Raw genomic sequence first — 7,225 nt, forward strand, 5'->3', positions numbered from 1 at the left:
CCTTATCTGGCTACTTTGTCATTACCTGGATTTACAATAGGTTTACCGATATGGTTATTTTCAACTTCGTTGGCCCAAAATACTCAAATTGTTCCATCTCAATCGGATGCTTCACCTCAACAGAGTTCACCATCTCAACATCACCAACCTTTTGTTGACCCTTTACCTTCTTCGCCTAATTTTTCTTCCTCCATTTCTTCCTCTTCGCCTGGTAAAAGCCTTGATGTTAGTAACCAGGAGGCTAAGAAGAAGAAGAAAGGGAAGAAGAAGAAGAAGAAGAAGAAGCAAGATAAGAAAGAAGTCAACCAACCAACCATGGCTGTAAGTGTTAGTTGTGTTGAGGAAAATTCCGACATGCACCGTAAACCCAAATACCCTTGCAGGCTTTGTAAGGGTGACCACTTCCTTGTCAATTGTCCTGGTATTCCAAAGGTCTTGGAAGTATGGTCAGAAAAATCTCATCAACTTTCCGTTGATCCATCAACCAGTGATAGTCAGGTTCCTGGGAAAAAGGGTAAAGTTAGGTTTCCTTGTAAGTTATGCAAAGGGAGTCATCAAACTCACATTTGCCCTCACATGGATGAAGCCTCAACATTGTTGGAAAACCTTACTGTTCCACAGCAAGAATTTCCAACTGGTTACCGTAAACTTTCTCCCAACCTACCGTCAACTGACGGAGTGATTGATCTAAATTCAAGTACAGTCGATCACACTCTCCCATTGGAGAGTGAAACTCATGTCACTCAGGTTGATGATCCATTAGTTGATCAAGTGGTCGATTCAATTTCACATTCAGTCGATCACACTCTCCCTTTCGAGAGTAGACTTCATACCGCTCAAGTTCTTCTTGTTACATCGGATTCTTCTATGCCGGGGGGCATTTCACCTGTTTCTACAGAACCCCCTCCAAGTACTGAGGTCTTTTCCTTTGATTGGAATAGACTGACAGAACCTCGTCTTCCTTCCTCCATCCCTTTCCAAATCATTGTCAAGGCTGGTGGTAGGGACATACATCGTACTCAGGTAGATGAAGGTGCTTCTGTTAGTATTTTATCCTCAGCTGTTTGGAAAGCTTTGGGTTCCCCTCAGCTTGCGCCTATTACGCAGAATCTGAAAGCTTTTAACAGAACCATTAGTGAACCTTTAGGGATCCTTCCTAAGTTCTCTATTACCTTGGAAGGTAAAACTGTCTGTATTGATCTTATGGTAGTTCGAGGTCCCTTGGATTTCAATTTACTCCTTGGGCGAGACTATGTTTATGCAATGAAAGCTGTCGTATCGACACTCTTTCGCGTGATGTCTTTCCCTCACAATGGAAGTATTGTGACTGTAGACCAGCTTTCGTTCCCTAGTCTTGTCTCAACTACCAATAATATGACAACCCTAAATGTTCTTGATTCTCAAGTGGTATCTACCCCGCCACGGGTTAATTATGTGGCAACTGGTCCCATGTTTTCAGCTACCGATGTAAGTGAGCCTCCCGTTGTTTGCTCATCTTCCTTTGATTTAGATCCGGTAATTGACATGGAAAACTCTATGGGATTATTTGAACACGATGTTCTTATCCCTTTTGAGTCCCTTGACGTGTCTTCCTTCCAAAAGACTATTCTTCCTTCTGATGAAGACCTCTTGGAAGCCATGATCAAGGTGTGTCCATTGACATGTCTTTCTTCCAGTTGGAAGCCATGATCAGTGAACACGAGGATAGTTTGTTCCTCTCTCAACCTCGTTAAAAAATGAAATTGGATGTTATGAGGAAAGTTCCTGTTACTGAGTCAACCTCATTAAAAAATGAATCAGGTAGATAGTAGGTTATATAGGAAAGTAGGATTAGCGAGGAAAGTTCCTTTTACTGTGTCAACCTCGTTAAAAAATGAATCAGTGTGTTCGAGGACAGTTCCTTTTCCTGTGCCAACCTCGTTAAAAAATGAAACAGGCTAGTATGAGGATAGTTCTTTTACTGAGTCAACCTCATTAAAAAATGAATCAGCTAGATTTTAGGCTATGTAGATTGTAGAAAGTAGGATTTTGAGGACAGTTCCTGTTACTGAGTCAACCTCATTAAAAAATGAATCAGGTATGAGGATAGTTCTTTTCTTGTGTCAACCTCCTTAAAAATGAAACAACTCCCTTTTCAAGTTAAATATTGAAAGTAAACCTTCATTTCATCCAGCCGGTTGAATGCAATTAAGCCTGGGGGGCATGTACCTCATTTCGCATCATTATGCTGGGGGCATGCGAACTTTTTGAGCATAGTTCCTTGTCTTGTGTCAAGCTCGTTAAAAAATGAAACAAGGGTAGGTTAAGTAGGTAGATTGTAGAGAGTAGTCATGAGCATAGTTCTTTGTCTTGTGTCAAGCTCGTTAAAAAATGAAACAAGGATTTTAGAGCATAGTTCCTTGTCTTGTGTCAAGCTCATTAAAAAATGAATCAAGGTTTTTAGAGCACAGTTCCTTGTCTTGTGTCAAGCTCGTTAAAAAATGAATCAAGGTTTTTTAGAGTATAGTTTTTTGTTACGTAGATTGTAGAAAGTAGTTATGAGCATAGTTCCTCGTCTTGTGTCAAGCTCACTAAAAAATGAAACAACTCCCACGAGTCTTTCCAAGATTTTGAAAGTAAAGCTTCATTCCATCCACCTCATTGAATGCAATTAAGCTTGGGGGGCATGTACCTTGATTTGCATCATTATGCCGGGGGCATGTGAACTTGTAACAAGCATAGTTTTTCGTTTCAAGCTTGTGTAAACATGAAACCGAATCCGAGCATAGTTCTTTTCCTATGTCAAGCTCGTTAAAAAATGAAACAAATCCTCCTCTACTTGAGTCGAGAGTTTGACTAGACCTCATAGATGTTAGGTTGTACGTTTAGGTTAGTTATTTCAGTTTTTGCATAATTTTCTTACAGTTTTAGGTCGAGTCTTTCAAATGATCTCGTTCATGAACCTTCATTTCATCCTTAGTTGAATGAAATGAAGCTGGGGGGCATGCGCTCTAACAGTTATGCTTAGGGGGCATCAAGCACAGTTTTATCTCTGTTTCAAACTTGTGTAAAAATGAAACTAATTTGAAGCATAGTTTTTATCTGTTTCAAGCTTTTGTAAAAATGAAACCTATCTCGAGTCAATTTCAGTTATTTTCAAGACTCGTTAAACTCATGAAAATCCCGAGATTATTTTGCTATTTTTCATTCTCGTAAAACAAATGAAAATGCCGAGATCTTTCCGTCTTTTCCTACTCGTAAATTAAATTGAAAGTCGGCCATATGAGTACATTTTTATCATTTTTTCGAACTCGTTAAAACTTACGAAAAAGTGAAAACCATGAGTACATTTTTATCCCTTTTTCGAACTCGTTAAAACTTACGAAAAAGTGAAACCTTGGAGTTCTCTTTTAAGCCCTTTTCAGACTCCTAAAACATGAAAAGATTGCCGAGCGTTTCTTTTACACTCGTTAAAACGGAATTAAAAGACGGTCCCCTTTTAGCTCTTTTCTGACCGCAAAATCAGGAAAAGATTGCCGGGTTTTTGTCGTTTCAAACTCGATAAGGAAATAAAACGACGTGTCCTTGATCGCTTTTTACTTTTCAGGTCAACGACACTATTATGAAAGTACTCCTTGGTCGCAAGATCAAGCGGTTCCCCCAGGTATTATTTTATACTTTTTCGGGCTTGAGGGACACAAATATACGAAAAAGTTCAACGTGGAGTCTCCTTTAGTTTTTTCAGACTCTCTAAAATTGAAAAACGCCGAGTTTCTCCTATACTGGGCTTGTTAAACTTTTACAGTAGAGGACCTGTTCAATTACAAACAGGAACGAACCACTCCTTCCTAGGGTTCGAATTTAAACTAGGTTGGACTCGTCCGAAGGATGAGCTTATAATCAAGCATATGTTATCCTCCTCAAGCTTGTTAAAAATAAAGAGGTACTTGCCAGAAATGGTGGGGGAAAAGAGAGAAGAATGAACCTGTTTGTCACCTTTTGTCTCAAAAGAAACTTTATTACCGCTCTTGAACACGACACTTTTTATTCACCTGGGTTGGGAAATCTTTTACCTCACAGTTGACCAAACCACTTTGAAAGTCTTTAACCGGGTTCCGGGGATTAACTTTGAGTTATTCGTCACCAAGCCATCTGTTGTGTCGTTATGTGTTCAAGAGGTCTGCAAAAACTTTCATCTGCAAAATACTTGTCATCCATTTGACCATCCCTGAGTCAGTCCTTACAGCAACATTTCTTCAACTTGAACAATGATTTCGTGTTGCGGGCTTGCCTGCAACGGGTCGCTTTCTATCGACATCGACACATTATCTAGAAAGATGACTTAGGAATCGACAGCACCTTGAAGTCTGCATGCATCAATGGCAGGTTTCTCGCCTTTGACGTCAGTTTACATCATTGACTTTCGATCAAAGGATTCCGTGAAGTGTTCGACATCAAAACATCTATTCACATTTCACGGGTTGTGCTTGGTACTTTGAGAACCATTGACATTACTGGTGGTTTCTCTCACGCTTGTTAACAGTTTACATCATCGACTGGTAATCAAGTGGTTTCTAACATGTTCGACATCGAATCATTTAATCACATGGCTAGAATCGTACCAATTCGGGAAGTAGAAGTGAAGACCCTGGATCTAGTTTCTACCATCCAGGCTGCGAGGAGTTTTGTATTCATTATCTATGTAGACTAATCATAAACAGATGGCTGCGTCCATACTGTGTCTACAAAAGTCTATAAAAATGATGTACTGCAAGATCATTCCTGTATCAGAATAGTTAGTCCATTAGTTAAAGTTTTGAATCTGAGTATGGGAATGCCTACCTCAGTGATGATATAATCTTATCCATGTATTTTGTGTTGAAAATTGCAGGTTCCAACCAGGCCATCCACAAGGCAATCCTTGAAATGATAAAGCGCTTCACCCTTCCTAGAATTACAAAACCCTATTCTATTCCAGGCTTCGCACTTTAGGGGGCAATCTGTTACACTAAAAAATGTCACCTTGACTACTTACAGTTAGTATGGCTCAAATCAACAGTCATGCTACCCTCTTAGGCAAGTCTCATGCCTCTGTTATCCATCTCAAACTCAAAGAAGAGAGAAAGTCTTGTAAAAACTATGTTTATCTCTGGGGTCGCAGGTTCTCTCTAGCCTTACCTGCGGGGACGCTGCCCATGTTCACAAAATCTGCGTCCATGGACGCTCTGTATGTTAAGGGACAGGTGCGTCCCTCTGTAAAAGGAAAAATGCGCGAGTTTTATCTTGAAAAAGTTACTTGTGGTTACTTCTAGAACATTCTAGAGGTCGGTTTGATGAAATGGATGCGCCTCAAGTTGGTTCATGTATCTCTATTAAGGGGGAACTTATCCCATCAATAAGGGAGCTATCCCACCCATAGAGGGGGATGATCCCATTGATAGTGGACCTGAATAACCTCTTTACAGCACTATAAATAAAGGCATTGAGCCAGAAGGAGAGGAGGTTGGAGCTATACATTTTCTTTGGGTAAATGCTGCAGGATTTAGGTCTTCCATTAGAGCCTTTGTGAGGAGAGATTGTCTTCACTTGATTCTACTTGGGAGAGGGTGAGCTTTGTCAAAGTAGAGGAAAACCCTTGATGGACCCTGGGAGGAACTTGCACAACACCAAGGCCAGGTTGTAAGAGTTTCTTTGTTTCGTTATTAATACAAACTGGTTTATTTTTCTCAATAGCTTGTGTTAATGAGTTATTTCATGTGTTCCTTGGTCTGCATGTTGAATATATGTTTTATTATATGAAATGCAAGTGCTTGGTAATTGTTTGATTGTTTGTGGTTGCAGGAATTGACTTGAAGGAGGAGCTCATCCGGATCGTCAAGAACGGACTTCAACAACAGCGTTTTGGAATAAGGTAAGCCTAAACACTTGTAGTTTTCATGTTGTAAAAGGTGTATTTAGAGAAAGATCACTCCATTTTGTCTTGTTTGTCATTAGAATGTCTTAGACTTCTAGGAAGGTCAGTCGTGTCCGCACCCTTGACCAATTCCGTGTGATGTACCTTGATTTGCATCATTATGCCAGGGGCATGTGAACTTGTAACAAGCATAGTTTTTCATTTCAAGCTTGTGTAAACATGAAACCGAATCCGAGCATAGTTCTTTTCCTGTGTCAAGCTCATTAAAAAATGAAACAAATCCTCCTCTACTTGAGTCGAGAGTTTGACTAGACCTCATAGATGTTAGGTTGTACGTTTAGGTTAGTTATTTCAGTTTTTGCATAATTTTCTTACAGTTTTAGGTCGAGTCTTTCAAATGATCTCGTTCATGAACCTTCATTTCATCCTTAGTTGAATGAAATGAAGCTGGGGGGCATGCGCTCTAACAGTTATGCTTAGGGGGCATCAAGCACAGTTTTATCTCTGTTTCAAACTTGTGTAAAAATGAAACTAATTTGAAGCATAGTTTTTATCTGTTTCAAGCTTTTGTAAAAATGAAACCTATCTCGAGTCAATTTCAGTTATTTTCAAGACTCGTTAAACTCATGAAAATCCCGAGATTATTTTGCTATTTTTCATTCTCGTAAAACAAATGAAAATGCCGAGATCTTTCCGTCTTTTCCTACTCGTAAATTAAATTGAAAGTCGGCCATATGAGTACATTTTTATCATTTTTTCGAACTCGTTAAAACTTACGAAAAAGTGAAAACCATGAGTACATTTTTATCCCTTTTTCGAACTCGTTAAAACTTACGAAAAAGTGAAACCTTGGAGTTCTCTTTTAAGCCCTTTTCAGACTCCTAAAACATGAAAAGATTGCCGAGCGTTTCTTTTACACTCGTTAAAACGGAATTAAAAGACGGTCCCCTTTTAGCTCTTTTCTGACCGCAGAATCAGGAAAAGATTGCCGGGTTTTTGTCGTTTCAAACTCGATAAGGAAATAAAACGATGTGTCCTTGATCGCTTTTTACTTTTCAGGTCAACGACACTATTATGAAAGTACTCCTTGGTCGCAAGATCAAGCGGTTCCCCCAGGTATTATTTTATACTTTTTCGGGCTTGAGGGACACAAATATACGAAAAAGTTCAACGTGGAGTCTCCTTTAGTTTTTTCAGACTCTCTAAAATTGAAAAACGCCGAGTTTCTCCTATACTGGGCTTGTTAAACTTTTACAGTAGAGGACCTGTTCAATTACAAACAGGAACGAACCACTCCTTCCTAGGGTTCGAATTTAAACTAGGTTGGACTCG

This window comes from Pinus tabuliformis, chromosome 5_1, assembly GCF_031772625.1.
Source record: "Pinus tabuliformis cultivar Carrire ecotype Pingquan chromosome 5_1, CPIR1, whole genome shotgun sequence".
Taxonomy (NCBI): domain Eukaryota; kingdom Viridiplantae; phylum Streptophyta; class Pinopsida; order Pinales; family Pinaceae; genus Pinus; species Pinus tabuliformis.